Source organism: Eubalaena glacialis, chromosome 2 (assembly GCF_028564815.1).
Source record: "Eubalaena glacialis isolate mEubGla1 chromosome 2, mEubGla1.1.hap2.+ XY, whole genome shotgun sequence".
NCBI lineage: Eukaryota > Metazoa > Chordata > Mammalia > Artiodactyla > Balaenidae > Eubalaena > Eubalaena glacialis.
In genome coordinates this window covers 194,941,242-194,947,868 of record NC_083717.1, presented here as the reverse complement: position 1 = coordinate 194,947,868, position 6,627 = coordinate 194,941,242, and positions in this window count along the sequence as shown.

Here is a 6,627-nt window from a genome sequence, read left to right as displayed (position 1 = left end):
CTCCTCTCTGCAGCCTGCTGCTTCCCCTTCTGGCCACTTCCTTTTCTTCCTGAGTACCTCCCTCCGCACCCTTGACAGACATCTGGAGCTGGGTGGGCCAGCCAGGGGGTGGGGCTGAAAACTTTCACATCCAGAGAAAATCCCTCTCCACCCCCCAACCCCAAGTCACAGGCTTATGCATCTGAGTTAGTTTTGGTGCAAGCCACCGAGACTCTTGACTTGAGGAACCAGGGCTTGAACATTGTTTTTCTCCATCACACTGACCAGATTCTGGGGCTGGCAGCCTAGGGATGGTATTGGTTCCACAGCCATCAGGAGCCAGGTCCCTCCAGCTCTCAGCTCCCAATCCCTAGGGTTGACTGGCAGCCTCATGGCCCCATAATTGCTGCTGGAGCTCAGCCATCACCTCATGTTCCTAGCAGAGCATAAGGGATATCCCAGAGGAGACATCCTGGAAGTCCCACAGGGCACTTCCATTTATGTCTCATGATTCAGAACTTAGTCACATGGCTGCATCTAGCTGCAAGGGAGGCTGGGAAATGGAGGCAGCTAGGACCCCCATCCTGGAGAATGCAGGTGGGCAGCTTACTGGGCTGCCTGAAAAGGCAGGCCTGGCTATAGTTTGCTGGTGCTCAGCCTGGGTCCCCAGCAAGGATTTCTGCCTCCGCCTGCCCCATCCCACCACCACCCCCCCGACCAGGACTCTCTGAATACAGGACCCTTTCAGCCCCAGCCCCACCCCATGCCCCCTGCCCCGCCGCAGACAGTGGCCTTTAGAATAGCCCTTCTCTTTGTTTTTTGTTTTGGATTTGGCTTTCTTTTCCTCCCTTCGGCTGCTCTCTTCATTCCTTCCTTTTTTTTTTTTTTTTAAATAAATTTATTTATTTTTTTTATTTTTGGCTGTGTTGTGTCTTCATTGCTACCCACGGACTTTCCCTAGTTGTGGCAAGCAGGGGCCTACTCTTCATTGCGGAGCATGGGCTCTAGGCCCACGGGCTTCAGTAGTTGTGGCGTGTGGGCTCAGTAGTTGTGGCTCACGGGCTTAGTTGCTCCGCAGCATGTGGGAACTTCCCAGACCAGGGCTCGAACCCGTGTCCCCTGCATTGGCAGGCGGATTCTTCACCACTGAACCACCAGGGAAGCCCTCTGGATTTTTTTTCTTGTTCCATTTTCTCCTATTCCCTGAATTCTAGGCTTTGGGGGGTGATGCTTTGTGATGGAAACTCACACAGACCACTCGGACGCAGGGGAGGATTCTTTGCCCTGGCCATCCTGTGGTCCGGCAGGTCACCAAACAGGTCCTGACCGATGCATTGTGAGTGAAGGGGCGTTATGTCAGTTCTCTTCTGAAGCCTTTAATCTTGGGTGTAGGAAGTACCACTCTTCCCTCCTGTCTGTTCTGGGCTCTGACAATGCAGCCCCGATGGGAGAGCTCCTCGGGCTTGATCCGCAGCAGACTTTCCATCAGCAGTAACTATTCTTCGGTTGTGTTGATCCACTGACGTTAGGAGGTGGTGTGTTTCCACACTACTCAGCTTATCTTTAAAATTTTGCCCCACAGACATAAGAAGGTATATACATAATAAACATCCTTCCCTCTTCCTGAATAATGTGAGGGCGTTTGAATACTTCAACTCCAGTGATCTCCCCCTTATATTCTGCCGTTGTCATTTTAAAAAAAAATTCCAGCTTGTAATACTATTATTATTATTATTTTAAAACCCCAAAGGGAGTTCCCTGGTGGCCTACTGGTTAGGATTCCGGGCTTTCACTGCCATGGCCCGGGTTCAATCCACGGTCAGGGAACTGAGATCCCACAAGCCGTGTGGCACAGCCAAAAAAAAAAAAAAAAAAGAACCCCCCCCCACAAATTATGCATCTTATAATTATTTTATCCACTCAGGGTGTGTTTAAGAATTACTTACTTTTATGGATTTATCTACTCATCATTCCTTCTTTTATTTCAGAGCTTCCCTCTGTGGTCACCGTCCTTCTTCCTGAAATAATCTTTTAGAATGGACTTGATATAAAATTGATATTTTAAGCAGGACAAGAAAAAATTAAATGTAAAGTTCTCTCTCTGTGTTTGTTTGGGCCTCCTCCCTCCCTAGTGTGCCAGGTGCATCTACGTCACACCTTAGCCAGAGCTCCTCACAGGTGGGCGTGCCTGCCCCCCCACCCCAGGAAGATGGGTTTTTCCTTTCTTCTGACGCAAGAATAACGTTCCTTCCCAGCTCCGTAGGGGTCACGGTGACCCGCTGCCCACTTTGTACGTGCTTCCCTGGGCTGTGCCTCCTTGGTGACCTTTATGTAAAATACCGCATGTCATTTTGATGTACGATCCTTTGTCTCAAAAATGTGCCTGGCTGTGTCTTCCACTCCGAGCAGGCAGAACCGTCCTCAGAGCTTCTGAGAATCTGCTTCCCCAGTTAGAATCCTCAGTTGGCTTGAATAAAGTTCCCTTGTTTTCTTCTTAACTTGATAGTTTATTGAATTTTCGTCAGCAGACTTCACTAATCGTTCAGCTGGGGATAAAATTCTCAGTTGCCAATTATTTTCCATGAACTGGGAGCGTGTTGACAAATGCTCAGTTTTTAGTAACATGAAAATGTCTCTAATTCTCCTTCATTACTGAAAGAACTTTTCTAGGTACAGAATTCTTAATTGACAGTCATTTTCTCTGGAACCCCAAAATCTTCAGGGTTCCATCATTGTTGGGAGACCTGCTGTCACGCCTTTGTAAGGACTCCTTTGCTCTGCTTGTTTTTAACAGATTCTCACTGTCGATGTCTGTGTCTATCCTTTAGTGTTACCATGATGTAACCAGGTGTAGTTTTCTTTTCTTCCTTTTATCCTGGCATAGGTTATGCTTCCTGTAGCGGTGGATACATGTCGTATTAGTTTGCTAGGGCTGTTGTAGCAAAGTATCACAGACTGGGCAGCTTAAACAACAGAAATTGACCGTCTCCCAGTTCTGAAGTCTAGGAGACCCAAATCAGCATGTCGGCAGGGTTGGTTCCTTCCGAGGCCAGGAGGGAGAGTCTGGTCCAGGCTCTCCCCTAATTTCTGGTGGCCCCTGGGGTTCCCTGGCCTGTCTCTGGCGTTCTCCCTGTGTCTTCACATCATCTTCCCTCTGCACACATCTGTCTCTGTGTCCACATTTCCCTTTTTCTAAGGACACCAGTCATATTGGATTAGGGTCCATCACAATGACCTCATCTTAATTTGATCATCTGTAAAGACCCCATTTCCAAATAAGGTCACATTCGCAGGTCCTGGGTGTTAGGACTTTAACATCGTTTTGGTGGACACAATTCAACCCACAGCACACGTCTTTCCCAGTTCTGGAAAATTCCTCTCTGTTCTCTCTGTGAATACGTCCTCTCCCCTGTTCTTCCTTTTCCCTTGTCAGGAACGCCAAGTAGATATGTTCCACTTTGTCACTCAGTGCTCTCTGCCATCAACCCATCTCATAGCTTCTACTTCCACGTTCCTGTGCATTGCATTTGGATAACTTCCTCTTGTCTTTCTCATCACTGACTTATTCTTTTCTTTTCTTATAAGTTTATTTATTTATTTTTGGCTGTATTGGGTCTTCTTTGCTGCACGCGGGCTTTCTCTAGTTGCAGCGAGCGGGGGCTACTCTTCATTGCAGTGCACGGGCTTCTCATTGTGGTGGCTTCTCTTGTTGCGGAACACAGGCTCTAGGCGCACGGGCTTCAGTAGTTGTGGCATGCAGGCTCAGTAGTTGTGGCGCGCAGGCTTAGTTGTTCCGCGGTATGTGGGATCTTCCCGGACCAGGACTTGAACCCATGTCCCCTGCATTAGCAGGCGGATTCTTAACCACTGCACCACCAGGGAAGTCCCCACTGACTTATCCTTATTTTAGCTGTGTCTAACCTGTTATTTAATTCTCTTATTGAGGTTTTTACAAAGCTTTCTTTTGAGTCATTATCATTCTCAGTGTGATGCTTTTCCAACTCTGGCTATAGTTTATAATCTTTTGCTCTTTTCTAATCTTTTTTTGGTTTTTTTTGGCCACTCTGCATGGCATGTGGGATCTTAGTTCCCCTACCAGGGATGAGACCCGTGCCCCCTGCATTGGAAGTACGGAGTCTTAACCACTGGACGGCCAGGGATGTTCCAATACAATTTTATTTGTTATTTCATGCTGATGTCGCTCATGGTGTGTTTTATGACCTTTGACCAGGAATTTGTCCTGGGCTAGATGTACTGTGGGGCAGTGGAGGGCCCTGGGCTGAAGAGGCCTTTCTCCAGACATGATTTGCATTTGCTTCTGTGGGAACCTAGGATCGCGATCACCCTAGAACCACTTTGAATACATCACTCGTCCTGGAGGCTCTTCACCCATCTGGGGTTGTATATATAAATTTGAGCCCCAGGCCCACATGACACAAAGGAAACTGAGAAGAGACACGCGTGGGTGGCCCTCACAGCTCTTCTTTCTTTCTGTAGGTTTGGAAGATGCTGGCGCAACAGTTCCAAGTTAGATTAACGAAAGAACAAGCTGACATCGAGTCCTGGACCCAGAAACTCTTAATACGTCTGTTACCCAGCCAGGAGGCCCTGCGGTGGGAGCTCCCAGATGGTGTCTGCCCCCTCTCCCACTGAGGGCATAGATATCTTCAGGGATGTGGTCTGTCTCCCTGTTTTTATTCCGTTGAGGTGTAGTTGACTTACAATGTTACATTAATTTTAGGTGTACAACATAGTGATTCAATATCTGTATAGATTACACTCCATATAAAGTTATTATAATTCCCTGTGCTGTACATCACATTTTTGTAACTTTTTCATTTTATACCTGGTAGTTTGCACCTATGCTCCCAGCTCCATGGGGAGAGGACAGCTTGCCCCACGGGGCACCCAGGGCAGTGCTGGGCCGGTCACAAGGCAGGGGGCGAACTGTGCGGAAGTGCCTTCGTTGCGGTTTCTGCGGGAAGCGGGGGTGAGGCAGGGCAGGCAGGCTTAGGATGGGCCAGTTATGTTTGAAGGGCGCCCCACCCCAGAAGCTGGCGTTCACCGTGAGTGTGCCGAGCGTATAGTCTGAAGCTGTGTGAGGACTCCAGGTACCCTAGGCGAGTCTTCATTTGCTTAGCGATGGCTAATAGGCCCTCAGGTGGATGATAAAGCATCAACTTACAGATAGTAAAGTGTGGCTAACACCCTCCCTGATGCCTTTTTCTAGCGCATCCGGCCCGACCCGCCTGAGCTTGCCTCTGCGAGTCTGTGGGGACCTACAGGACGCGGTGCTGTGTTCCGCCTTCACGTGTGTGTTTAACCCATTTTCCACTATGTTCCACGTATACCAGGCAGGGCCTAAGGCTTTCTGTTCGGCTTCCTTTACACAAGAGAGTTTTGGGGCGTTTTTTGTTGGTTTTTTTTTTTTTTTTCATCCAAAGCTGGGGCAGAGACAGACAGGTTTCTTCAAGTTTGAAGGCAGGTGGAGTTTTGCCTTTCTATCCTGACACAGAGAGTGTAGGCCCTACAGATGTCCCAGATTTGTGTAGCACCCCCAGCTTGGGTGGACCTGTGGCCTGGGCCGGAGGTCATCAAACTACAGCCTTGGGCCAAACCCAGCTGAGTATGATCCTTGGCGTTCATCTCATCACAGCAAACCTCCCCTAAAAACAAACTCAGTGGAGGTCTTTTGGAAAATGATCAAGGAGGGAAACATGGAAATCCAGGAGGCAAAGTAGACCACCAAAGGTACATGCAGGGAAAGGGCAAATGGACTTTAAAACTGACAGCTGACTCTGGGGTTTACAATGTGTGCGAGGACAGAGCTCTGTGGGGACAGAGCAGGGGAGGGGACAGAGCAGGCGTGGGGAGAAGGGGAGGGGACAGAGGTGTGGGGACAGGAGAGGGGACAGAGGAGGGGACAGAGCAGGCATGGGGACAGAGCAGGCATGGGGACACAGCAGGCTTGGGGACAGAGCAGGCGTGGGGACAGAGGTCTGGGGACAGAGCAGGAGAGGGGCAGAGCAGAAAAGGGAACAGAGCAGGCCTGCGGACAGAGCAGTCGAGTGGACAGAGCAGGCTTGGGGACAGAGCAGGCCTGGGGACAGCACAGTCGTTGGGACAGGGCAGGCAAGGGGACAGAGCTGGCGTGGGGACAGAGCTGGCGTGGGGACCTGCTTGGACACAAGTGACTCCTGCGCAGCTGGCCAAGTGACCTGCGAGCAGGCTCCAGGGTGGCTTTGCCTCGAGGATGCTTGCTCCTGCTGCCTTGTCCCTCTTGCTTCTGGGTCCTCCCTGTAGCAGGAGATGGGGGACAATATCGCCCCTGGGCTGGAGGGACTGAGTGGTGTGACGTCACCCCAGAGCAGGTGAGGCCTCAGACCCCTCTGAAGCCATAAAAAGGGAGAAGGAATTGGGAGCAGCTGGGCCCCAGCACACAGGGCCTGCGCCCCTACTGTGCTACGTCTGCACGGGATGGCCTACTTTACAGGGTGCTCTTGGACGCCGTGTCACTGAACGGCTTGAATAAAATAACTTTCCTCTCTTTGAGGAGCAAACCTCCGGAAAGTTCCCTGCTTTGCTTTCTTGCCTAGGTCTCCCCCTGGTGGCAGCACGTCTGCATCGCACCGTCCCTGGTCTTGGGGG